This window comes from Crocuta crocuta, unplaced genomic scaffold (assembly GCF_008692635.1).
Source record: "Crocuta crocuta isolate KB4526 unplaced genomic scaffold, BGI_CrCroc_1.0 scaffold655, whole genome shotgun sequence".
Lineage (NCBI taxonomy): Eukaryota > Metazoa > Chordata > Mammalia > Carnivora > Hyaenidae > Crocuta > Crocuta crocuta.
In genome coordinates, this window is record NW_027528348.1 from 1,080,247 (window position 1) to 1,108,184 (window position 27,938).

The 27,938-nt window shown below is 44.6% G+C and overlaps 1 protein-coding gene and 1 long non-coding RNA gene across 8 annotated transcripts in view; one reads left to right on the plus strand and one right to left on the minus strand.

Annotated features, from left to right (window-relative positions):
- Positions 1-27,938, minus strand: part of ACKR2 (atypical chemokine receptor 2) — a 51,028-nt gene that overhangs the window by 5,753 nt on the left and 17,337 nt on the right. For 2 of the 7 annotated variants that reach the window (XM_077753703.1, XM_077753710.1), the window contains exon 2: positions 25,793-25,978. The gene's annotated coding sequence lies outside the window, so the exon portion shown is untranslated. The other 5 variants (XM_077753704.1, XM_077753705.1, XM_077753709.1 and 2 more) reach the window with 5 other exon arrangements.
- Positions 1,353-2,205, plus strand: LOC144223037 (uncharacterized). The gene is made up of 3 exons (XR_013332534.1): positions 1,353-1,446; positions 1,533-1,663; positions 1,994-2,205. It is a non-coding gene; the product is annotated as an uncharacterized LOC144223037 (long non-coding RNA).

The window sequence follows — 27,938 nt, forward strand, 5'->3', positions numbered from 1 at the left end:
ACTGATAGCCATATCACTCTGGGTGAGTAGCTTAACCTCAGATGTTCTCATAGTACTCACTTATTTCATTATGGCTTCTCCTCATTATTTTCTCCTTCACTTGATCTTAGCCAAAAGACCAAGAAGCGATTTTTATTTTCTCCTTCATCATTTTTTAAATGATGAATTGATAAGACCCAGCAATTGCACTAAGTATTTATCCAAGGGATACAGGAATGCTGTTTCAAAGGGGTACAGGCACCCCAATGTTTATAGAAGCCCTATAGACAATAGCCAAAGTATGGAAAGAGCCCCGATGCCCATTGACAGATGAATGGATAAAGAAGATGTGGTGTATATATACGATGGAATATTACTCCGTGATCAAAAAGAATGAAATCTTGCCATCTGCAATTATGTGGATGGAACTAGAGTGTATTATGCTAAGCTAAATTTAGTCAGAGAAAGACAAATAGCATATGACTTCACTCATTGGTGGAATTTAAGATTCAAAACAGATAAGATGAGGGAAGGGAAGCAAAAACAATATAAAAACAGGGAGGGGGACAAAACATAAGAGACTTTTAAATACAGAGAACAAACTGAGAGTTGCTGGAGGGGTAGTGAGTAGGGGATGGGATAAATGGCTGATGGGCATTAAGGAAGACACACTGGATTCTACTCCTGAAATCATTATTGCACAATATGCTAACTAACTTCGATTTAAGTTTAAAAAGTAATAAAAATTTTAAAAAAGAACTGATAACATCTTTCAGATTTTTCTTTATTACTTATAGAATACCAACTCAGAGTTGTATTGTTTCTCCATACTCTTCCTCATGTGTGTCTTTTGATTTTTTTAACAAATTCTTCTCTTTAGTGGGACTTGTTTTACCCACAAATGCCTAGTGTGTCCACTCTGGCTTTTAATTTTTTGTATCTCTATCACCTAAGGATTTCCCTTGCTTTTGTTATTTTAAAAATATTTTATGTATAAATATTTAGTTTTATATTAATATTTTTATTTATAAATATTTAATATTTTAAAAATATTTTATGCAATATATCTAGGTTTGTAGCAGAAAGGTGTGGACCATCACATTGAAAGACTCAGAACCTACTAAACCTTTCCATCCCTCAGTTTCCCCATCTGCAAAATGATGATGATGATGATGATGATAATAATAATAATAATAGTGCCTACTTCATGGGGTTCTTGTGAGATTTAAATATTATCATTTACTTCAGAGCATTTCCCACTCCATGAAGAATTCCCAGAACACAGTAGACCCTCAATAAATGTTAGCATAAAATATTGCTTTGTTGAGAACTGAGTCTATCATCTCCCCCCCAGCCTCTTCTCCTCTCCTGCATCTACCTAGCTGAATGACACCACCTACTCCATCTCCTAAGACTGAAACATAGGAGATGTCCCGGATTCCTTCCTCACCCCCTCACCACCATCCTGTGAGTCTCTACCTCCTTACTGCCTCTTGAACATGTCCAACATTTCTAAGACCCATAAAAATATGTACATGATATTCTTTTAATAGAATTAAAACAAATGAAACAAAAATACTTGGAAGGAATTCAAAGAGATGAATGGGAAAGCACGGGAATGATAGGCTCAGCATTCAAGATGGTGGCTGCCTGGGCAGAAGCTGGAAGCATGGAGTGACAGCAGGTCAGTGTCTGTGTCAAGTTCTCTCAGAGCACTGGTTTCCCAGGTTTTAACTGTATTATTAAAAATAAATTTTAAGGGGTGCCTGGGTGGCTCAGTTTGTTGAGCTCAGGTCATGGTCCCAAGGTCATGGGCTCTGAGCCGGGAGTGGAATCTGCTTAAGATTCTCTCTCTCTCTCTCTCTCTCTCTCTCTCACTCTCCCTCCCTCCCTGCCCTTTCCCTGCTCATATGTGCATGCTCACTCTCTCAGAAAAAAATAAGAATAATTTTTAAGAGAGAGCTTCACATGAACCAGGGATAAGAATTATACTCAATTTTGTTGTGTGTTCCAGGAGACAGACTTCATGTTCAACACATTAGATTGTTCACCAGTGAAGAACAAGGTTTTGGAGGAGAGAGGTAGGAGATAAAAAAGAATACATAACTCCAGGAACAGTCACGCACGGCCTCCAGAATGGGACTGGTGATAATGGTTCATAAACCAAGAAACACAAATCAAGTCCACTTTGTACCTTTGTGTTTTATTTTTTATTATTTGATTAAAGTGAGGTTGAACTTTTTAATATGTTCAATGCCAGTTTGTATTTCTTTTGTGAATAATTTATTGTTTTAATGGGTTGGACTCTCATTTTATAAGAGGTTTTATATGGTAAGGATTTAGCTTTTTACATGTACATTGCAAACATTTCCCCCAGTCCTTCCTGGAAGAAGTTTTGTCTATGCTTTTTCCAGGTAGAATTCTGAAGGAAATGTTGACTCAGGCCCTCAGCTGACCCTGCTAAGTATCCACAACATTGGGACCTCACAGCTGATGGAAATATACAATGCTGCTGAGGCAGAAGCTCTTCCAGGCAGTCCCTGGAGTCCTCCTGCTCATTAAGCCTCTGCACCACCCTTGGTTTCTGTTAAATTCTGTTTCTGTTAAATTCTGTTTCTGTTAAATTCTGTTAAAGTTCCTGTTAAATGGAATCTGGGCCAGATATTGGGGAAGTCACACACATGCCCTGTCCCCATCTAGGAGCTCAGCCGGGGTGGCTTTATATAGGGCTGGGCTCCTGACTGACCTCAGGAACTTCACCCCGTGCCTTCCTTTCGTGGTCCTCCATTCCCTTCCTATGCATCTGGGGTCTGCTGTGCCTGAGCCCCTCCCTTTCCTGGGCAGCAGTAAGGATGCTCCCAGCACATGCCTGGTAGTAAGAGTCCATGAGCTGCTGGAGGTGGGAGGAGGGAGTACTCTTCTACACTTGGGCCTGACTAGGGATTTATTTTTTAATACATATTTTTATTTTGGGGAGAGTACAAGTGGGGAAGGGGCAGAGAGAGGGGAACAGAGGATCTGAAGCAGGCTCTGTGCTGACAGGCTGATAGCAGCAAGCTGGATGTGGGGCTTGATCTCATGAACTGTGAGATCATGACCTGAGCTGAAGCCAGATGCTCAACCACTCATTGAGCAACCCAGGTGCCCCTTAGGGATTATTAATCAGAAGTTGTTACTAATTAAATATCGGCCCTTCTGGTCCAGCATTACTGACGTTGATCTTGACCTGGGATCTCAAAGTCCCCACTTTAACAAACAACTGAGTCCAATGATTGCTTTGATCAAAGCCAGAGTCAGGGTCAGCAGTTTCCAGTCTGGCCCAGACCACCTTTACAAGGCTCCTTCCAACTGAAACACTGTTCCCTTCCCTCTCTGGGTCTCTGGCCTCCTGATCTTTCACTCTGGGAATCTTTCCAAATCTTCTTGACCTCTGGTACCACCGGCCCTTCCCGTAACTCTCCTCAATAATCCCAACAACAAGGACAGCAGCAGGGAGCACCCCATGTGCATGTGATAATTGGTCAGGCACCTTCACAGCCACTGTGGCTGGCCTGTAAGGCAAATCAGGAAGGAACTGTCAGCCCCATTTATTCCAGGAGGGGAGCACTTTTCCACCATCACATAGCTGAACTGCATCTGAATCCCAGGTTTTAAACTCTAGAAACGGGGCCTTGACCCTGGTACCCTCTCACCCCCCATCCTCTGTTTTGCCCAACCCACAGTCACCAAAAGGGGCCACTTGAGAAATGTATGATTTGGTCTCAGGGGTTCTTGAATGCCCAGGATACTGCCCTCAGTGGCTAGTCTACCCTTTGTAGATTTCACTATTGATACCCCCAAGGCTTTATTGAGCCTCCTTGTGAAACACAGTCTTTCTATGGTCAACAGAATAATAGCCTCCCAATGATATCCACTTCCTAATCCCTAACACCTGTGAATATATTACCTGCTATATCAAAAGCGACTTCACAGATGTGATCAAGGCAGGCCCAATAATCACAAGGGTCCTTATAAGAGGGACATAAGAGTGTCCAAATCAGAGAAGGAGAGTGAGGGTGGAAACAGAGGTCGGAGCAATGCAGTTACAAGACAAAGAATGAAGGCAGCCTCTAGAAGGTAGAAAAGGCAAGGAACAGATCCTCGCTGAGCTTCCAGAAGAAATGTAGCCCTGCTGACCCTTTTTAGACTTCTGACCTCTAGAACTTTGAGATAATAAATGTGTGTTGTTTTAAGCCACTGAGTTTGAGGCGATTTAATACAGTGACAATAGGTAATACACTTCCTGTGACCCTCTGCACTCTTGGTATCTCAGACTGAGGGAGTGAGATACCCTTCCCTCAGGTTACAGGTGGGGAACGTGGGACTCAAAGAAGGCGAACAACTTGTGCAGAGCATACAGTGAGTGATCAGTGGCCACGCTGAGCCATGGTCCCCATGTTCCTGACTGCCTTTCAGGGAACACCTGTCCCTCTGGACTCACTCGATTTTTTCTTTTTTTCTTTTCACTTTTTCTTATTGCCTGAATTCATTTGGTGTATCCAGCAATACCTTGAGAGGAATAAAGGAGGGTATCAGTTGTTCACATCCTAGTATGAATTAGCAGTAGGAAGTTATACAGTAGAACCTTTGGGGGAATCTAGGAACTATCTAGAGAGGGAGGATTTCAAGAGGAGGGACAACAAGGGCAAGGTGAGCAGAGCTTCCCATACATTAGAGACAAGGGCACAAAGGCAAACTACTGCTTGTCTCTGGAGCAGTAACATCACCCTCTTTGTGACTTCCTGAGGCTGTTGTCCTGTGCTGGCTCCAGCTTTGACTCAGAAAGAACGTTTGGCCGGAGAGTAATGTCTTCTCCTGAGGATTGAGGGCTCACCTCCCAAGGCCTCTCAGAGAAGTTGTAGTTGAGGCAACAAGTGAGAGGATATTGCCTTGTCCATCTAGACAAGAAGGCAGCCATGTTCACTGAGTTCCTTCTATGAACTGAATACTCAGATGCAACTTTCTCTTTTAATCCTCACCATAGTTCTGGGAGCCAGTACTGTTAGGAATCCCATTTTCTAGATGAGAAAACTAAGGTTTGGAATGGTGGAGTCCATTGTCCACAGCTCCAGATCAGCAAATGGTGGACCCCTGGTTGGATGGCCCCCACAGTACAAGGTAGAACCGGTGACCCTTTCCCTCTAGCTCTCCTTTCAACGTGGACCAAACCTGAATTTGAAGGATGAGCCTCTGGTAGCGGGACCTCTGACCTTAGCCACCAGTTGCAGAGAAGATTCAAAGTCATTACTGTGCTGAGGCAGCTCCCACAGGCTCACGAGAGCCAGTTATACAACATCTGGGAGGCATCTAGCAAACATTCATGAAATTAACCAATTCTGCATTTGCAGATGAGTTGGTAGCTTGAAGTTAGTCATGGTGGAAATATGTACATGGTGACAAATGCTACAAATCAAAGCTTCCTCTACTTCTTGCATGTGCCCCCACTACCACCACCACTGAGAGCTGGTTATGAGACCTTCACTGGCATACCCCTGATCAGGACCCCATGAAGCCTGACCCAATCCTGCCCCTTTCACTATGTCCCCGTCTGTGTCTCCCATCCCCTTTCCCCCTCCACCTGCCACATCATCCCATGGCTGCCCTCCTCTCCCACCAAGAACACTTGAGGACAGGGTCACACATAGGTCCCCTCTCATGGGTGCATGGACGGCCAAACTGAGTGTGCTGCTCACAGTGCAGCTGTGACCTGTGAACAAGTAAACAAGATCAAATGTGACCCTGAAAAGGCCATACCAGCCTTCAAAATGTAAAACCAAGAATAACATTTGAAATCACTTCCAGTGAATAAAAATTATGCTGGCTTCCTTACAATTTGGAAATCATATCCTTTAAAATGCAACCTAAATTCTTCATTCCCAGAAGGCTACCCAGGCCACTAGCCTGGCATAACCCCTGCCTCAGCCCCCAAGCACTCACAGAAGGTCACTCCTCAGCCTTGGCAGCGACCTTCTTGAGCAGAATCCCCTTTAGAGAATTGCTGGCCTCCTCTGCTAGACTGGGGACATCCAGGGGTTGGAACTCACCAGCACAGGGCTGGCAATTGAGAGGCAGTCAACAAATGACTGTGGATCTCATCGGTACTGTCACCTCTCTTCATCCCTTCTTCTCTCGCCTCATTTGTCACTTGACTGGTTTTCTGCCTTCCCTTACTGGTGCCCTGAACACAGCAGAGCCAAGACCCTCCTTCTGTGGGTCATTTCCCCAGCCTGGACCAGCCCTACCACAGCGGCCTTGGGAGCCCCTAGCCATGGAGCACATCCGGCCCACTGATTCCACTCCAGCTATGTTCAAGTGCTATATCCAGTTGGCACAGCCTTCCTAGAGCAGTATCACCAGAGGTGCCCTCTGGCTACCCCCAGCTTCCTCCCTCCGGAGCTCCTAACTGCGCTGGTAGGACTGGGATGGAGACAGAGTCCAAGGCCTGGATTCTACCCTGGCTCAGCTTGGAATGAACCCTCTGTGCCTATAACTCTGGTTTTCCCATTCCGCATTCCTGGCCTAGCTGTGGCTGGGAAAGTTGGGGCTAGGGGTTATGAAGTGACTCACACTCTGACCACAGGGTCTGGCTGCAGAAAGCACTCTGGCCTGAGGACACAGGTATAAGAAAACTTGCCTTTGGGGGAACTGGTAATGTCGACGGGATCATTCCAGTTTCCTCCTCCTGGATTTGGGAAAACAGCAGATATTAAACTATTGTGTGTATGACAGTTACAACAACAACAGTAACAAATACCCACTTACACAGCACTTCCGTTGGGCCAGACTCTATTCTCAGAAATCAGCATGTATCCATTCATTTCATCCTCCCAATACAACTGGGAGGCAGGTACTATTATTATCTCGATTCTACATATAAGGAAATGGAGCCACAGAGAGGCTAAGGAACTTGTCCAAGGCCACACAGCTAGTCCACTATGGACATAGAGTCCACTATGGAAAGCATTGCATTTAGACTCATAGTGATGCACAAAACACCATGAAAACAATAGTTACTGGTCGTGACGTTTACACGGGGCTCCTTACTTCTCCAGACTTTTTTATATCCTGGCTCTCATTAAGTCCTCCTGGCTCCCTTGTGACAAGGCTGGTTTCACGGAAAGCCCAGAGCCACACCGCAAGTCAGGCAGAGCTGACCTCCGCGCCCTGAATCCCTGAGTCGTGGACCACTGTACATTCTCCTTCTTTCTTTACTTCTTTAACGTGTATTTTACATGATTACAAAAATAATATGTGCCCAATGTAAAATGTGGAAATGTAAGAGAAAAATAGAAGAGAGGCTAACTGCCTCCAGGAATAATCTCTGGGAATATTTTGGTATATCTTGTCTGTTTCCATGCCCATGGCTCTATCCGCTTTACTAAACCTCCCCGGATTTGTAGAATCACAGAGAGCCTGGCTGGAAGAGAGTGGCCCTGTCTGGTGCCCTGCAGGGCGTGAGACTGCAGATAGACTCCCTGCCTCCCACTCCCTGGGATCTATGAGGCCCTCCTGCTCCCCATGCTCTCTGGGACCCCACATTATTCAATGTTTCCTGGCCCTTATCAGGGAATAGGGATGTTGGTGACATTGATAAACTCACAGGGCAACCCCTCCTCTCAAAGCTTACTTCAGTTAATAAAAGCTCAGCAAGTTTGGAGCCCCACTCTTTAAGGAGCTGCTGCTGCAAAAGAAGGTACATGTTTCCCGAATCAATTTTGCTTTTTTCTCCTTTGTCTCTCTCTTGTTGCTTGTGTTTATATTCCAGCATTATGCTTGGTTCAAGATGAAACACAATCACCACCTCCACTACCCCCGGGGAGGGTGGCACAATCAGCATGGTGCAGCAGGGAATAGACAAAAGAGATTGGTCTACTTCTTAATGGCTGAGTAACCCTGGGCAAATTACTTAACCTCTCTGAGCCTTAGTTTTCTCACCTATAAAATATCTCCTTCCTGGAGTTTTTATAATAATTGAGTGCCTGACACATAATTATTGGTTCCCTTCCAGGCCCCAAAATGACGCTTGGCTTAGCCTAAGAGGGATAAGAGGAAATCCTGAGACTGTTTGGGGCAGGAGGGGGCTGGGAACTTGGGTGAGGGGTAACAAGAGAGGACAAGGGGGCATAAGGAGAAAGAGCTGACATGCACAAAAGAAGACCACAGAGCTGGGGAACCTCAGCCCTGGTAGGAGGCCCTTAAAGACTTTCTCATCTGTCTCAGCTGTGGAAATAGAGACCCAGAGACAAAAGGGAATGCCTGAAATCACACAGCCATGTCTTACACCAACTCTCAGGGACTTTCAGAATCCACGAATGGCTGGAGCCTAACGGGAAGGAACCAGCAAAATGCCTTCTTCCCTAGTACTAAGGCGTTTGCTCCAAGAGTTGTCCTAGAGAGAAAGTTCCACACTGACCCATTAGTACTTCCCTCTCCCCACACCTGTGGCCACTCTCCAAGCCCCTGCATGCAGTCTCTCCCTGCACCCCTGGGTAGGGTCCACCCCTTTCCAACAGTGACCATAACCTACCAGAGCCAGACCACCTTGCCTGGGGATGTCCAACCTTACCCAGAAGGAGAGCAGCAGCGCCTGGGTCCTTCTTCCTCAGGGCAGTGCAGAGAGAGTGTGAATCTCCTCTCTGGACAGTGCCCGGCACACATCCTGTTCTGAGGCTGGAACAAAGCATCCCTTTGGGCCTGCCCCTGCCCCGCCTCAGCTGCAGAACCGTAAGCTGTTTTCCTCATTTGAAATGAGTCAAGCTCAAATGACCGCCCCCTCCTGAAGGAGCAACTCCCCCCACCCAAAGACAGTCTAATGCCTTTGGAAAACATGTGTCCCCAACCACACCTCTCTGGACCATTTCCCCAGCAGCAGAGCCAAGGAGATGATGAGCAGCCCTGTCCAGATCTCCAGGCCTTTGCTAGGCAGCTTTTCGCAACCTCCAGCTGCATCGATTTCAGACACCTCTCTAGCACCTTCCTACCCCATCCTGCCCCTCATCTCCTCTGGTCATAACTCCCAGCAAGCAGTGCTGCATCGCCCCCCCCCCAAAGCATCAGCAATATTTTCATCTCCTAGACTTTCCAACCCATTTTCTCTCTCCCCTCCACTCTTCTCCCTCTGCCTATTTACTTGTCTGCTCTCCTACCAGGTCCAGGACTTCCAGGGCAAGGACCATGCCTGACCCACCAGCCTAAGCCTAAGGCCAGAAAGAGCAGAGACTGACTGAGTATGTGTGTGTGACATTCTGCCTGCCACATGCTTGCCAATACGAAGGTACCTCTTTGCCAGGACAGCACCTGTGGCCCAGGGATGATGTCTCAGCCATTCTCACCTCCAGCCCCCTGCAGCCTGATACACAGCAGGCGCTTGGTGAATGCCCATTGTCTCTACTTGAATTAAGCAGTGACAGAATAATGCCAAGTGGTCACAGGCACTGGCATTGGAGTCAACACAGTGCTGGGCTTGAATCTGGCTCTGTGTGTACCTGCTGTGTGATCTAGAGATGGTGGCTTCACCTTTCTGAGCCTTGTTATTCAGATATCTACTGAGGGTGGGGATGCTGCCTTCCTCAGACAGTTATGATGAGAACTGAATGTCCCCAGAGAGGTGGACATGGACTTAAAGATTTTTCTTTCCCTGGGGTCCATGGGCCACCTAGAATGGAGGCCAGGCTATGATGGGTTCTCACTCCAACAGAAGGGAGCAGGGGACTTTTCAAGTGGGGCGTCTCCAAGTCTCTCTCTCCAGGCTAAATGCTGATTACCAATGGGACAATGAGGAGTGGGGAAATACCCAACAGATGCCACAGAGCCCTGGTTGCTTCCCAGGGATGGATAACCTTTAAAGACTGGCTTATTTTCATTCTGTATAATTCTCTTGAGAAAATTAGAACAGCTAAGTTCTATAATGTAGGCTCCTTCCTCATCCTCCCCTTCTTCAAACCTTTTATTTTAAAATAATTTTTCAATTTGCAAAATTAGTGCACAAAATTCCTATATGCCTGTCAGTCAGCTTCCCCTGATGTTAAGCACAGAACCACAGCATAATGATCCAAAGTAAGAAGCTAACATTGACACAATACCATTCACTAATCTACAGATCTTATTCAAATGTCACCAACTGTCCCATTAATGTCCTTTCTCTGCTCCAAGATCTGAAGCAGACTCCTACATTGCTTTTTGGTTATTATGGCTCCTTAGTCTCCCCATTTCTAGGGCAGTTCCTCAGTCTTGCTTTGTCTTTCATGACCTTGATAGTTTTGAAGAGAACCGTAGAACGTCCCTAACTTTAGGTTTGATGCTTCTTCAAGATTAAATTATGACTATGCATTTTAGGCAGGAACACCACAGAAGTGATGTTGTGTCCTTCTCAGTGCATTATACCAGACGTGCATGTTTTCAATATGTCTCATTACTGGCAATGTTAACTTTAATCACCTGGTAAGACCATGTCTGCAGGCTTTCCACTGTGAAATTACTATTTATCTCTTTGTAATTAAGAAGGGTCTTGTAGAAGAAACTCATTTTAGACGGGAAGATACCTTCAGATTAAAAGTAAGGGGATGGAGAAATATATATCATGCTATAGGAAATCAAAAGAAAGCCGGAGTAGCTATACTTATATCAGACAAACTGGACTTTAAATTAAAGACAATAACAAGAGATGAAGAAGGGCACTACATANTTGAAACACTAAAAAAAAAAATAAAGGATGAATAGAATTCAAAAAAAATAATAATAAAAAGTAAAAAAAAAAAAAAGAAGGGTCTTGTAGAGAGGTACTTTGAGACTATGCAAATACTCTTTCTCATCAACTTTTGCCCACTAATATTAACCTTCATTAATGATACTTTCTGACAATTATTACTGTGTTGTTTGCCAAATGGTGATTTTCTATCTCTATCAGTCGTGTGTGTGTGTGTGTGTGTGTGTGTGTGTGTGTGTGCTGGTAAAGTTTATTTACATCACATATTATCATGTCAGTCACACTGAAGTTCTGGAGATTTGTACGTACATACAGAATCCAGCACATTTTTGGGAGAATTTTTTTTCAAAAACAGAAACAAAGCAAAATGCAATTAATTCAACAGTTGGGTAGTTTAAAGAATATCAGGCTCCTTTGGGGTCTCATCTGGGATTTTATTTTTTAATGTTTTATTTGTTTCTGAGAGTGAGAGTGAGACAGAGACAGAGACAGAGAGTATGAGTGGGGTAGTGACAGAGAGAGAGAGGAAGACACAGAATATGAAGCAGGCTCCAGGCTCTGAGCTGTCAGCACAGAGTCCAAAGCAGGGCTCGAACTCGTGAACCACGAGATCATGACCTGGGCTGAAGTCAGACGCTTGACCAACTGAGCCACTCAGGCACCCCTCACTTGGGATTTTAGAGTGAAATATATCCAAAGCTGCCAGTGGCAACTCATGAGAGAGCCATAGGGCCTTACTTCTCACCAGAAGCTCCTTATTTAATTCTTATTTATTTATTTTGTAAGTCCTATAGCAATTTAATTTTTTAAAAATAGTTTATTGTCAAGTTGGTTTCCATAAAACACCCAGTGCTCATTCCCACAAGTGCCCCTCCTCCATGCCTTAATTCTTTAATATTCAAATTCTGAAGATTTGGAACCTCCAGAGGATCTTCATCTTGCCTTCCTACCAGAGCTGTGCTTTCCTAACACATGACCAGAGTTTCAGCTGGGTGTCTATAGGTCTCATGCACAGAAAGGTTGTGTCTGCTTCCACCTGCTACATAACCAGAAAGGGAGTAACCTCTGTGTTGCTGCTCAAACCAGTTGCCCGAGTGATAACTCTGGCAAGTCTTGAATGCTGGCTTCACCCTTTGCCAATATCAGTGGTAATTATTTTTGTTGAGCTATGCCAAAACATACAAAACTCTCCTGCCCAGCCATTTACCCAGAAACTTTACAAAATGAGACCAGTTTTAATTTATGTGTTAAAAATTCCAGCTCAGAGCTAAAATCTCTCACCCTCTCACAACTTGCATCGTTCTTTTTACATTTAGTAATTGGATTTTTACTGTAAGAAAGACTTGGCCCTTCTATTTATTTATGTATATCAGTATGGACTCATGGGTATTAATTTTTTTTAATTTTTTTAATGTTTTATTTATTTCTAGGAGAGAGAGAGAGAGACAACGTGAGCAGGGGAGGGTCAGAGAGAGAGGGAGTCACAGACTGAAACAGGCTCCAGGCTCTGAGCTGGCAGTCACCACAGAGCCCGACGCGGGGCTCGAACCCACGAACTGTGAGATCATGACCTAAGCGAAAGTCGGACGCTTAACCGACTAAGCCACCCAGGCGCCCCTCATGGGTATTAATTTTATTCCCTTATTATCATTGATGTTGCTGTTCAAATCAGCTTTTTTTTTTTTTTTGAGAGAGAGAGAGCGCGCACAAGCTGGAGGAGAGGGACAGAAGAAGAGAAAGCGAATCTTAAGCAAGCTCGACACTAAGTGAGAAGCCCAATGCAGGGCTCAATCCCACGCTCCTGGGATCATGACCTGAGCTGAAATCAAGAGTCAGATGCTTAACCTACTGAGCCACCCAGGCGCCCCGCTCATCCTCTTTTGAAATATCTCAGCCCATCTGCTTCCTGTTGAGCTTTATTTCCACCCATAGCACCTCAAACACCTGCTCTCTGGTATGCAGGGCAGGTTGTGAGTGTTCAGAGCCCTTGCATGGGCAGCCAGGTTTCCCTGGAATTCACTGAGGCATCTTCTGAGCAAGGGCTGGGTCCTCCCGGAATGGGGAGGTTCCAGCTAAAGGAAGTCAGTCATGGTTCCAGAAGCAGGGAGTTCCAGGAAAGGCTGAGCCTGGCCAGATTGACTCTCCCGGATTCATCCTGCCCTCCATAGATCCACCCCAATCCTGGCCTAGTAGCAGCACCAGCCCACCTCATGTCCTACGTTTTTCCTTTTTGACCCCCCTCTCTTCTGCACAGCTGCAGGGATTGCTGCTGAGAAGTGCAGGTGGCAGAGAGCCCGAGTAGCACTTGCTCAAATTCTCTCATGCAGAGAAAGCACTCTCCTCCTGGGGGTTAGTTACTAGCTGTTCTCCACCAGCCCCAAGAGCACCAAACAGAGAGAGCAGCACACTACAATAAGAGGAACCAGTCAAGGACAAGGGGGACTTCCCCCATATCAAAGTGGGCTGGGGAAGGAAGGCTCTGAACTCATCTTCTTTGCTCTCTTTAAGAAGCGCAAGGATTATTTGCCCCAGAAGGGGTGTGGACCCAGCCCCTGATGACAGGCAGCCAGGATGCACAGGACCTCTCCTATAGGATACAATGCTGCTTCAACTTCAGCATAGAGACCTTAAAATTCATATCGTTCTGACACACTCCTAACACACAATTTAAACACACTGGACACATCTACCATTACAGCAAAAAGTGGCATCCCATTTTCAAAACATCTGCTTCTATTGTCAGCCAAGGACCAACTGTGAATCTGTGGACCTTTTGCCTGCAGCTAGACCCTCCCTGTCCTCTACCAGCCAACTCTAGGCCCATCTCCCACCCAGAAGCTTCCCCAAGTCTCTCCAAGCCTCTCCAGGCCTTCCTATTGCCCTGCTCTGAGCTTCCTGAGTCTGTAAGGGAAATACTGTTCAAGGACAATCTGTCTCCCTACCAGACCACAAATTCCTCACAGTCAGAGTGGTTCATCTGCACACAGACTAACTGGTGGCACCCTCACAAGGCAGAAGCTAGAGAGCCAGGCAGTTGATTTCCTGATGCAGCCCAGCCAGCACTGGACAAGCTGGCATTTTGATGTGTCGCGGACGAAATGACACAAAGGACAAGACACACACAAAAGACAGACACAGACACAACTCCAGCCGGAGGAACAATTCTACGCAAGCCCCTCTTGCGGTTTATTTTATACCCCGGTAACTGGATACAAACTGAAATCTACAANTAAAGTGTAACAGAAGTAGCAACCATAATTAAAATTTTTCCAACAAAATCAGAGTCTATAACTCCAGGAATTATGGCTAGGCCTCTTAAAGCTGCGCTGCTGCGGCCCAATATTAAACCAAAGGTGCCTTTAGGCAATGGGCCAAATATGTTTGTTCTTAATTTATAAATGCCACCTCCCGGAGACAAAAGAACATTTTCAGCGAGAGGCAAATCAGCAGCCGCACTCCTGAAGTTGCAGAGTAAATCTGACACCATTAAAGGTTTAGCTATCCCTGATGTAGCAGTCATCTCTAAGGGTTGTTGGAAAACAAAGGGGTTACCTGAGGAGTGGGAGGCGTAGCCATGGAATCCCCAGCATTGTTTTAACAATTTCCACACTTGGAGGGCTTCATAGCCTGAGCCAAAGCAGTAGCAAAAACAGCAGCATTATGTTCAGTTCCCCCCACTCCTGAACAAGCTCTAAGATATTCACCTATAGAAGCTCCCTGCCCTTTTAAAGGGCCCAAAACACGTTTACATTCCGGGTTTGCATTTTCAAAAGCAAGTGTCTGCAAAAGTATCTCTGAGATTTCATCACGTCCAACATCCCGCTCAACAGCCACCCGCAATCTAGCAAGAACATCAGGATAGGGTTCAGTGGGTCCTTGTAAAGTTTTTTGTAAAAGAAGGCTGAGCGTGGCCAGTAGGTACAACACGGCGCCAAGCCCTAAGAAATACCTGGCGCACCTGCTGTAAATCCTGGTCGGAAAATTGAGCCTGTTCTCTCAAGGCTCGAAATTGTCTCTCTCCCATCAATTTATCCTCCAGGGGACCAGGAGGGTTCTGTCCCTCATTAATTTGAGCCTGCTTTCGGGCTTCCTCTTCCCACCAACTCCTTAATTGCAGAATGCAATGCAAGTGCTTGAGTGATAGCACTACATAGAGTCCACAATTTCAAAGGAATTATGTTACCCTTCTGATGCTATTGCTGTAATTCCTTCTGTATTAATTTCCAGTCCTTTAAGTTTAATTTTACTTCGGGTTGGCACTTAAACCCATAACAATGCTGCTCCACAAGGCGGAATAACTCAGATCAACGGCGACTAGATGCCTTCACCCCAATGGAGTGGAGAAGTCCTTTGACTAGCTCCATGTATTGTGCCTTTGCTGATGGGGAATTCCCCATAATTTTCCCGAAAGTTCCCCTGCCTTGGACCTACAATCCCCGAGGGGTACTCCCCCTTTTGGTTTCGTTCGCCCTCTGCCCCGCGTTTGGACGCCAGATGTCGCGGACGAAATGACACAAAGGACAAGACACACACAAAAGACAGACACAGACACAACTCCAGCCGGAGGAAAAATTCTACGCAAGCCCCTCTTGCGGTTTATTTTATACCCCGGTAACTGGATACAAACTGAAATCTACAAGATGCATTCCTTTACCAATTAAGGGCAAGTAGCCAAACACATTTCAAGGACAGGGGGGAGCAAAGGGAGGAAGCGACCACAACATGTTTACTAAGAGGCCTGCTCACAATTCCAGCCTCCTCCTTACTTCTAAGGAGGGCATGTTCCCTCGTTTGCGAGCGGACCATTAAACTTGGATATTGTGTGCAGGCTTCCTGGCAGAGCACCCTGTTTGCAGGCATGCTTTGCCCAGGCAGGGAGCCCCGTGTGCAGGCACATCCCCGCGTCCCTAACCACGCTTTCTTGTGGTCACTGTCGGGCTCCCACATGATGGAGGAGCCCCTTTGGCCCTGCCTCATCCCCTGCCTCACTCTCAGTCTCTTTCTCTCCTATTCTCTGTCATCCTTGGGCAAATGTCACTCCATTCTGGGCCACCCGTGACAGGGTCAGTCGGACCCTCTCTGGGGTCTCAAAGTTGGAACTCATAAAACTACAAACTTACCCCCAGTTTAGAAGTTCTGGTAAAGTCCATGTTTACTTACTTTGATTAGATGTCAGGCCAGACCAACTTCTTCCTATCATGCTCCATTGACGGCACAACAGGAAGGAAATTTTGCTCATCTCACCTCTTCCATTTCCTCTTTCTGTGCTGCCCCCACCGGCTGGTCCCTTCCAGACGTGTGTTGTCTCTCCGTTTGTGCATCTNACCTTTGTACCACTTACCAGTCCCTTGCTACAAACATAGTTGTTTGAAATCAATGCACTTATTCATTTATCAAAATATCTTCAACCACATATTACATGTCAGATTTAACATAGTGGTTCCCCAGATGTTTCCTCTCTGGGTTAGGCAGAGCTGAGATTATCACACCTATTTTGTAGACAAAGTTGCCAAGGCTCAGAGAAGGAAAGTGACTTGCACTGAAGCACACAGTTGACAGAAACCACCAGGGCTTTCTGGCTCCCATGTCCATGTTCTCTTGCCTACAATATTTGTGAATATTCTATTTGATTCTTTTCTCCTTCCTACTCTCCAACCCTTCCAACTCAGATCTAGTTAGCTATTCCAGGACAGAAGTTGTTTCTCACTCATCTGAGGATCTCTCACACCCATAGCCCAGCAGGTGATGGACACACTGCAGACACTCAATAAAAGTTAACTGAGGGAACATACGCTTCATTGTAGGAAGTCTTCCCAAGAACTACCTCCTCTTATCTAAGGCTGGTCCTAATGTTTTTTGTACACAGACCCCAGTCCCTGAGACTTCTGTCTATAGAAGAAGGTCCACACACCGTAAATGGTTGATTTATATGTTGTCTTTTTAAACCTAAAGGTTCCCTCTCCACCTCCATCTTTTTGCTTTTCCTTGAAACTTATTTATTGAGGAAACTGGTTGTTTGTCCCATATGTCAGGTTTCCCGTGGTCTAGGCTCCACTGATTGCATCCTTGTGGAGGTGTTGAACACATTTCTCTGCCCTCTTGTTTTTCTGTAAATTGGAAGCTGGAGGTCTGATCAGATTTGCCTCTGATACTTCACAGGCGGTGCTATTCAGCCATTGGGAGGTGTGTACTGTGTGGCTGTTGCTCTTCTTGCAAGCTGAGCAGCCACTGATGCTCAATGCCAAGGCCCATTCATTCCTTAGCAGTTGCACAATGGTGGCTGGTTTACCTCTGATGACTTATCCTCTGATGACTCTCCTCTTGCAGACTCTCAGTGCACCCCTGACCTTCTGTAGCACCTTTCTCCTAAATGGCTTCTTAGATACGGGCATTCCTTGGCACTTAAGAGATAGCATGAGCTCCATCCAAAATAGTTAGGGGGCTACTCTTGGGGGACAGGAGGCTCCTTGGTCATCACAGTGTGTGCCCTGACTCCTCCAACCAAAAGAGGTGAAGTCAAGTGCAGCTCAGTGCCAGCTGAGGCCACCGAATGAAACAGGGTTACGCCCAGCAGGAGGTTGCCTCTGCTAAAATTCCCAGCATCTTGTGCTGTCACAGTCACTTCTAGCTCTGAGTGTTTGCATCCTTGAACACTCCAGTCCACTCACAGCTCACCTCTCCCAGCTGTTCCCTGGCCCTCCAGATACAGATATGGGACTTGGCCCTGTGACTCTGTCTCCTCGGAGTCACTCACCATTCCATTGTGAGCATGACAGATATTCCTTAAGTTTGGGGCCATGGTTGAATTTCAACTTGGGCCCCCCCTCTTTCTTCCAGACGCTTCTCATTCTGACTCTCCTTCCCACAGATACACTCCCCTCGTTACAGTGAAGATCAAGACTCCCAGCCAGAGTCTTGGGGTCCATGGGGTCCAGAGGCAGAGGGACATGGTAATGGTGAGTCCAAGACGAGCAGGGACACAGGCAGCCCCAGCCACACCCTCACCTGTCAAATGACATATCCAGTGCCCTGCAGGGGCTGAAGGTGTCTGTGGATCAGAATGAGCCTGGATTGGAGGGACTGGTGACCAACAAGAAGGCAGGAAATGACATCTAAGTGAAGACCTCCATGGACAGATGCCGCCAAAGACCAGGTGGCACAGTGTTTGCTTGAACCTTGGCACTGACTGAATCTTGTAGAAGTGACGTGGTTCTGGGAAATGGGTGACCCTCACAGTGACTGAGGCTTATTTTTCAATATCCTGTGGATTAGGGTCTCAAAGCAGAAAATAAGTTATTACAGAAAACTATGACCATGTTTTCTTGTACACTTGAGTATGTGGCCAAGAGCCAGTGGCATTTTGGGAATCCAAGGGCATAGCTTCCACAGCAGGCACTTTGGTGGTCCTCCAATCCGTGGCCTCAACCATGGCAGGCACTTCCGTGGTCCTCCGATCCTGTGGCCTCACCTGCTCAATATACGCTGCTGACTTCCCACTGGCAATGCCCACACTGCCTCCTCCGAGGGCTTGCTCTGGCTAACAAGGCCTGTTTTGCCCCTGCCCGGCCTGTGGACTCCCATCCCCTCAAGACTTCTTAACAAATGACTGGGGTGAGTTGGTAGAAAACTGCCCCACCTCCCTGAAGTGTGTGGTGTATACTATCCTGAGTTTCTCCAGTGGGATTAACTAAGTTCTAGCTACCCACAGGGTAACAGGGGTAACATACTCGTTATTGGCATCCTTCCCTCCCCTGCCTCACTTCCCTACTTTCCTGCCTGTGTCTTCTACATAAACTACTACTTGAACCACAAGACCTTGCCAATAGCCAACCTTCTTAGACTTATAGAAATGGCAATTTCATATAGAAACTATGAAATTTACATTTCAATCCTTTGTCTCAGGGTCTGCCAATGACAATTATCTACATACTCTATCCAAGGATTGCCCCCACAAATTGCCACCCAGACACCCTTAAGGAGAGTCATTGGAAACAGCTGCTAAACGAAATCAGGGGGCTGAACCCCTTGAGATCTACAGAGGACCCTCTGCCTGCTCTGGCCCCCCAGGACAGCGGGTCCTAGAAGAGGTGGGGCAGAATAACGCAGAGGCTGCTTCAGGATGAAGACATGCTCCACCCAAATATTGCACATTGGAGTGGGAAGTGTGGCCACAAAATGAGGAAACCATAGTAGATAAAGAAATGCTATAACTGGAAATGTGCTAGAATGTTTGGAAGCAAAAGACCTGGGTGTGAGCTGAAAATCTGGAAAGCAGAACATCTGGCTGAGATCAGGAAGTGACATTTTCAAGCCCCAGGGGCCTATTTGGCCTTATCCTGGTCCTCCCTCCTGGAAAACTCAATCCCTCCAAAATAGAAGGCTCTGGACATAGAGAGAGGCTCAAGAACACTTTGACTAAAACAGAACCCAGAGCATAAATAGCACTTTCACATCTCGGTTAGCCACCCAGAAAATTAATCTGGCTCCAAGGCTCCAACAGTGGGGGCCACCCTGCTAGACAGCAGGGCAGAAGCAGAATTGGGGTTAGAAGGCAAGGCTATTTTCACAGAGCAGACGCTTTCCCCTGTAACCCACTGAAGGAAATGCATTTTATCTGGCAGTCCATAACTCAAGATTCACAAAATAATAATTATGCTAACTACTCCCAATTACACTTTGATTATTTTCTACTCTGTTCTATTTCATATTTTCTAAATGCTGGACGTGGCCCATTAACTGATTTCATAACCCGCTTCTGGGTGGTGACCTACACCACTTGAAATACTGCCCTTGAGTGTATCCAGAAATAAAAGGGTGTGGACCAGGATTGCTGAGCTTTTCCTAAATACTTTGTATTTACGTCAGCCCCTGTGTTCCATTCACGGCTTCAGGGATTGCTGGGCTGACCCAGGAGAACCTCTCAAATTTCTATAAAATGAAAATGATTCCTATCTCCTAATCCACTAATTCAAAACCGGATTGCTACCACTTCCACATTCTTCCCACCTTTTTAAAAAATCTTACTGTTGTATTTATTTATTTATTCATTTTGAGAGAGAGAGAGAGAGAGGGAAAGGGAGTGTCTGTGAGTGGGGGAGGAGCGGGGGGGATCCAAAGCAGGCTCGGCACTGACAGCAGAGAGCCCAATGCAGGGCTCGAACTCACAAACCATAAGGTCATGGCCTGAGCCAGTCAGTCACTTAACCAAATGCACCACCCAGGCACCCCCTGCCTTTCACATTTTTGCAACATCCCCGTACCACCTATACTATGTATTATTGTATGAATATTCTTTCTAAGTCAACTCATCACTTTTTTGAACCTTAAATATTCATACCAGCCCTGTCTTATGGAATACTTTTGGTAAAATCAAAGCTTTAATGCTATTCCCCAATGCAAAATAAAACAAAACCACAATTATAAAATAAAGTATGCCTTCTGTGTTCCCCCTAAATCATTCAGCCAGTGGCCCTCTGTGGTCTGCTCCTTTCACAAGAACACCATCTAGGCTCTGCATAGCTCAAGCTGTCTATAATCCCAGAAAGGTGTCGTCCTTCTGTCTGTCCACCTATCCAATGATAATCAGTACCATTATTATGGCTAACAGCACTTCAACTCATTCATCTTCATACCAACCCTATGAAGTATTAGGTTCACCCCATTTTCCAGATGAGGAAGCTGAGGTATAGAGAGATCAGATAGACTTGCCCATAGCTAGGAAGTGATGGAGCCAGGTTTTGAACCCAGGCCATCTGACAACGGAGCCTGTGTGCCTGACTACTGCATTGTACTACCCTCTGCCAACCCTACTGTTATCTCTTTTCAGAACTTCCTGGACTGCCCAGCCCAAAGGTTTGTTCTTCTCTGGTCCCCAAAGCATTCAATTCTTGTCTGTTTAATTCATTTGGGGGTTACTCATAAACTACTTGGAGATACTGCTTCTACCCCCAGGCTGGGGCTTCTTAAAAGGAAGGCTACATCTTGTTCCTGGGTATTTCTGCATCTAGCAGCCTGTCAGAGGCACTGCCCACCTTCAGTTAGGTGTCTGTTGCACCCTGTGACCTTTGCTTCTTGTTTAACAAACACCTGGCACTTTTTGCAAGTTACAGTTTACAAGCTCGTTTCCAATGAAACCCTAGGAATAGTCAGGGGGAAGGGGAGATGAGTCGGAGGCAACAGAATCAAGGAGTCTTAACCTGGGGTCCACAGATCCCCAATGGGCCCAGCCTAGTGTGCAGGAGATCCACGTACTGAGATAAAGAACAAGATTAGATCCTTATTTTCGCTGACCTCTGATGAATTCAGCATTTCCTTCAAACAGAATGTGATACATGACTTGTCACCAGTGAAGTCACTGATCATTTTATTCACATCACTAGTATAGCAGACATCTCAAAATATTTACACTCATCACTTTCTGAAAATTCTGTTTCCAGACCCACTTGTATTTAGGACATCAATAAAGAAGCACATAGATAGTGCATGCCTTGCCACAATTGAAAAAATATTGTGGTAGCTGTGTTTTAATGAGATCAGCAGTTCTTGGCAATTTAATAAGGTCAGCAGTTCTCTAGGATTGGTAATCTTATGTATTTTTCCCTCCCCCATTCCCCCTTATGTATTTTATTTTATGATTTTTAAAACAGTATTCTCAGATGGGTCCATAGGCTTCACCAGACTGCCAGAGGAAGCTGTGGAACAAAGGAGGTTAAGACACTACACAGAGAATCATGGTTTAGGGCTGGGTTTGGGGCTAGACAGACCCGAGTTGAAACCTTAATTCTGCTATTTACATAAGCTAAACTACTGGGCCTCAGTTCCCTCACTTCTAGAATGGGGATCACTATCTACCTCAGTGGATTAGCATCTAGTACCTGACTAAAGCTGATGTCCAAACCCAGCCTGGACTGCCTAGTGGGGCAGACAAAGCCTGGAGATAGGAGAGCCCTCAACTGGGGTAGGGTCCAACCTTCCTTGGGCTTCCTGACTTCCCTTCAGGGAAGTCATTTGACCCCTCTCAGCCTGGCTGAGCCCAGATTTCTGTAGCAGGACAGAAAGACTGATTTCAGGTCCTACCTGACATACTCTATCCCATTCCTGAGCCCAGAATCTTCACCTCACTCCCAAAATTGGCTGACACTATGAGGTCTCCAGGAAAGGCCTGTGATTTCCCACCTTTAAGCATTGACATGCGTATCCACATTTGTCCACTAGGGGGAGCCAGTTCACATTCTCAATCCTTCAGCCCCAAAGGCACAGCCAGAACTGTTCCTTCTGAGCTGAGAACATTCCCTGGTCTTGCTTCGCTTTTGTTTTCCAAATTGAGCTTGACATTCAAAAAAGCACCCACTATGTGCTTCTTTCCAGTAACCTACTACTCTAAGAATGGTGGTGATTATCCTGACTTTTAACATAGGTTAACTTTACCTGCTCTTAGCCTTTATTTAAAAACAGTCATAAAGAGGGGCGCCTGGGTGGCTTAGTCGGTTAAGCGTCCGACTTTCGCTTAGGTCATGATCTCACGGTTCGTGAGTTCGGGCCCCGCGTCGGGCTCTGTGCTGACTGCCAGCTCAGAGCCTGGAGCCTGTTTCAGTCTGTGACTCCCTCTCTCTCTGACCCTCCCCTGCTCACGCTGTCTCTCTCTCTCTTCTAGAAATAAATAAGAACCTTAAAAAAAATAAAATAAAATAAAAATAAAAATTAAAAAAAAACAGTCATAAAGAATATATTCTTAGAAAGTGAAGATGACACAAATGGAAAGATATTCCATGCTCATGATTGGAAGAATTCATATTGTTAAGAATTCCATATTGCACAAAGCAATCTACGGATCCCTATCAAAATACCAATAGCATTTTTCACAGAACTAGAACAAATAATACTAAAATTTGTATGGAACCACAAAAAACCCAAAATAGCCAAAGCAATCTCGAGAAAGCAGAACAAAGTTGGAGATATCATGATTCCAGATTTCAAGATACACTACAAAGGTACAGTAATCAAAACAGTCTGGTACTGGTACAGAAATAGACACACAGATCAATAGAGCTGACTAGAGAGCCCAGAAATAAACCCACAATTAGATGGCCAATTAATCTATGACAAAGGAGGCAAGAATATACAATGGGGAAAAGACAGTCTCTTCAATAAATGGTGTTGGGAAAACTGGTCAGCTACATGCAAAAGAATGAAGCTGGAGCACTTTCTAACACTATTCACAAAAATAAACTCAAAATGGAGTAAAGACCTAAATGTGAGACCTGAAACCATAAAAATCCTAGAAGAGAGCACAGGAAGAAATTTCTCTGACATTGGCTATCAATAGACACATTTTTCTAGGCATGTCTCCTGAGGCAAGAGAAACAAAAGCAAAAATAAACTGTTGGGAGTACATCAAAATAAAATACCTTTGCACAGCAAAGGAAACCATCAACAAAACAAAAAGGCAACCTACTGAATAGCAGAAGATATTTGCCATATATAAAAAATGTATAAACTCAATACCAAAACAAACAAACCAATTAAAAAACAGGTAGAAGACTTGAATAGATATTTTTCCAAAGAAGGCATCCAGACGGCCAACAGACACATGACAAGATGCTCAATATCACTCAACATCAGGGAAATGCAAATCAAAACCACAATGAGGTATCACCCCACACCTGTCAAAATGGCTAAAATAAAAAAGACAAGAAATAACAAGTGTTATAAGGATGTGGAGAAAAAGGAACACTCGTGCACACTTGATGGGAATGTAAATTGGTGCAGCCACAGTGAAAAAACACTATGGAGGTTCCTCAAAAACTTAAAAATGGAAATACTATATGATTCAATAATTCCACTACAGGGTATTTGCTCAAAGAAAATGAAAACACTAATTTGAAAAGATACATACACCACTATCCACTATGTTTATTGCAGCATTAATTACAATAGCCAAAATATGGAAGCAACCTAAGTGTCTACTGATAGGTGAATGGATAAGGAAGATGTGGTGTGTGTGCGCATGTACATATATATATATATATATATGTTTATATATGTATACAAAAACAATGAAATATTAAATACCCATAAAAGAGGATGAGATCTTGCCATCTGTGACAACATGGAGGGATCTAGGGTATTACGCTAAGTGAAATAAGTCAGACCGAGAAAGACAAATCCCATATGATTTCACTCATATGTGGAATCCAGAAAACAAAACAAATGAGTAAATAAACAAAAAGCAGAATTAGACCTATAAATACAGAGAATTAAGGGTTGCCAGAAAGAAGGGAGGGGTGGGGAATGGGCACAAAATGGGTGAAGAGGATGGGGAGATACAGGCTTCCAGTTAAGGAATGAATAAGTCACAGGAGTAAGAGGTACAGCATGGAGAATACAGTCAATGATATTGTCATAACATTGTATGGTGACAGATGGTAGCTATACTTGTAATTACTTGTGTAATTTTGCTTGCCCTAAAGTCACAAATATTTTCTCTTTCATTTTCTTCTAGAAATTTTATAATTTTTGGTCTTACACTTAGGCCTATGATTGATAAACCTATATTAGCAAAGTTCAGAATGCTATTCAAAAGGGGGTTCTGTTGATGTACATTTTGGAAGAGGTCAGAGTTTACATCCAGTAAAACTTTTAAGATATATAAGGAGGGTCATAGATTCTGTGCATGGAGTCAGATGCTACTGACTTCTGCTAATTCAGAGTTGATCTTGCAGAATAAATGACACGAAGTTCTGGAGATGACGGGACCTGCTTTCCTTTTTGCCCTCTCCCTTTGATAGGTGTATATCCACAGGATATAATCAGTAGGCTATATAGATGTCTTTCAATGCTCTATGTAATCTTGGCTTTGTTCCTCTACTCTTCAGAGGCTCATTTGTTTGGCCTTTCAAAAATTAAGAGTTGGGAGTGAGGCTTATTTAATATAACATGACAAGCAAACACTAAGTCATATAAAAAATACATAAGAGTTCATCTTACACTCAGGATAATTAATTTGTAATTAATAGCTTTTTTAAAGTTTATTTATTTATTTTGAGAGAGAGAGCAGGGAAGAGGCAGAGAGAAAAGGAAAGAGAGAGAATCTCAAGCAGTTTCCATGCCAGAGTCCTCACACGGGGACTCAATCTCACGAACTGTGAGATCATGACCTGAGCTGAAATCAAGGGTCAGATGTTCAACTGACTAAGCCACCCAGGTGCCCCCAGTAATTAAGAACTTTTAATAACTGTCCACCAATATCCCTACCTGAACCATTGATGAACCTACCTGATGTACTGTTCCTCTCTTATAAAGAAACTGGAATTCTTCTTAAATTTTATGAATATCTTTTTCTATCTACCTTGAATTACAGTTAAAATTCCTGAGCTATTCTATTCTTCCTTTACAGAGGTAAGAGACAACTCCTTGGTTTGTAAAGCTCCAGTGGCATCCCTAGTTGCATTAGGCCTTTTTCTAGAATCCCCACAGGTTTTACAATGGGTCTCTCTAGTTTAAAAATCCCAGTTCCAAGGATTAGAGCTAGAAAAAGGATATAAAACCTAATGTTCTTAAAGATGAAGAGTTCTTTATATTCCAAAGCAGTTCACACACACACACACACACACACACACACACACACACGTCAGGAAGGATCCATGTCTTAGGTAGTCTTTAGGCAGCATAACTTTTATAGTGTCTAGCACATTGCATCCCAAAGGTGGAATATGCAGCTAAGAACTCCACAGCCAATGTTAAAGTCTGTTGTGTACCAATTACTCAGTGGCCATGAGTACCACTGCCGAACACTTGAAGGAGAGAGCTGTGGTGGAAAGGGGCAGGGAAGGAAGACCTTCATAATACGCAGCAGGAAGCTATGGTGGTAAGCAAGGTGAGGACTTGAGAATCCTGGTTTTACCCTAGCAGTCTCCCATCTCATACACTAGACCTGAAGGTTATTTATCTGGCATCTCCATACGCCCTACAAAATTTCTTTGTGGTCTTCACTTAGTCCATCTTGAATGCCACACAGTAATTCCCTTTTCTTACTAGGACAAAGTTGCCATGATTTGTATCCAAACTTACCTTGTTTGCTACCAATTTTGATGTAGTTGTGGCTTGTCACTCTTGTATCCTCGAGGATGGTCTAGAGCCCCACAGAATCATGGGGATGGTCAAGAGAATGTCATAAGACTCCTAGGCTCTTTCTTGAAATTCCTTTTCATATCCTGCTAGAACATATTCGCTCTACAGTGACCAGGGTGACCTGGGCTGCAAAGGAACCCAAGATTTAAGTGAGTACTTGACAATAAGGAAGCAAGAGACAAGTAAGAAAGCTCTCAGGGTTGGAGTAACACTATTGGAATACCAGCTATATAATAATATTGACATGGGCTGAGTCCCCAAATCTGGTAGATTGTAGAATTGCAGCATTAGAGTTCATCTTCGTCCTTGATCCATTAGAGTTCATCATCTCCTTGGTAGAGCCTCAGGCCACATAAAGCCTGCTTGCTGAAAAGTTTTATATAGTTTCGCTTAGTACCATAATTTTGCTTCTGTCTCACCATATTTGGAGGTTGGAAGAGATGTGTGGTTTGTAATTTAGACACATGTTGGAAAACTTGTCTCATAAAATGAGAAAATTAGTCTGAGTCTATCTTTTCCCAGGAAGGAATGCCTTTTTGGAGTTCTGACTGTGGTAGCATCTACCGTCCAGTAGGGGTCGCCTCAAGGCTACCCAAAGAATAACAACTCCGGCTGTGGATGCTCCTCCCTAATGCTGGGTGGGCCATCTCTTCTAGAGTGCTTTCCAGCATTACTAGTGGTGGAAGAAAGGCAGTGCACACAATGAAAAACATACATGGCAAACCCCAGGTGCATGCCAAGCATTTTTCATTCTATCACGCTCCTTCATTCAATTGTATGTTAAGATGCTGGCTCTGATGAACAGGGAGGGGAGGAGGGACTTGGGAACCATAAGTCACCCATCTTGGTGGAAGCTATAAAAACACAGGACAGAAGAGCAACCTGTTAGTGTCCAGGCAGCTTTTCTATATTGGGGCTCCATTTTGTAGGCTCTGTGGTTGTTCTTCACGTTGGAAAGTGATAAGGGGCTGGGGATCGGAAGAAGGTGCTTATAAATATATTCACAGAGCAGATTGCTTCATCTCAAGCATTTCCCTTTACACACTTCAACTGCTTTAACTTACAATAAGCAAAACTTTCTAGATAGAAATTCATACTTGTAAATCCAATACCCTAGGCATATTAGGAACCCAAAGGTATCTTAGATGTTTCAAAATATTAAGGATAATATAATAAGGTTTCATCTTAAAATAAAAAATCTGTATTGCTCAGACATTTCAAATCAGCTACAAAGCTACCAGTCCAAACCCATCCTACTGTGACAGATCTATAAAATATCAAATGTGCAGGGGCACCTGGGTGGCTCAGTCAGTTAAGCGTCTGATTCTTGATTTTAGCTCAGGTCATTGATCTTGAGGTTCATGTGATCAAGCCCTGCATTGGGTTGTGTGCTGACAGTGCAAAGCCTGCTTGGGATTTTCTCTGTCCCTCTCTCTCTGCCCCTCCCCTGCTCTCTCTGTCTCTGCTTCTCTCAAGATAAATAAAATCTTTTTCTCCTTTTTTAATGCCTTTTTTTTTTTTTTTTTTTTGAGAGAGAGTGCAAGCGGGGGAGAGGCAGAGAGAGAGGGAGACACAGAATTTGAAGCAAGCTCCAGGCTCCAAGCTGTCAGCACAGAACCCAGCATGGAGCTCAGACCTGTGAACCATGAGATCATGACCTGAGCTGAAGTCAGAGGGTTAACGAACTGAGCCGAGCAGGTGCCCCAAAAAATAACATTTTTTAAAAACATCAAATATGCAAAGCTGCTTTCTTTTTTAAGTTTTATTTATTTATTTTAAATTTTTTAATGTTTTATTTATTTTTGAGAGAGAGAGAGACAGCGTGAGCAGGGGAGGGTCAGAGAGAGAGGGAGACACAGAATCCGAAGACAGACTCCAGGCTCTGAGCTAGCTGACAGCACAGAGCCGGACACAGGGTTCGAACCCACGAACCGTGAGATCATGACCTGAGCCAAAGTCGGATGCTTAACCAACTGAGCCACCCAGGTGCCCCTATTTATTTATTTATTTTTGAGAGAGAGAACACACACACAAGTGGGAGAAGGGCAGAGAGAGAGAGAAAGGAAAGGGAGAGAATCCTAAGTAG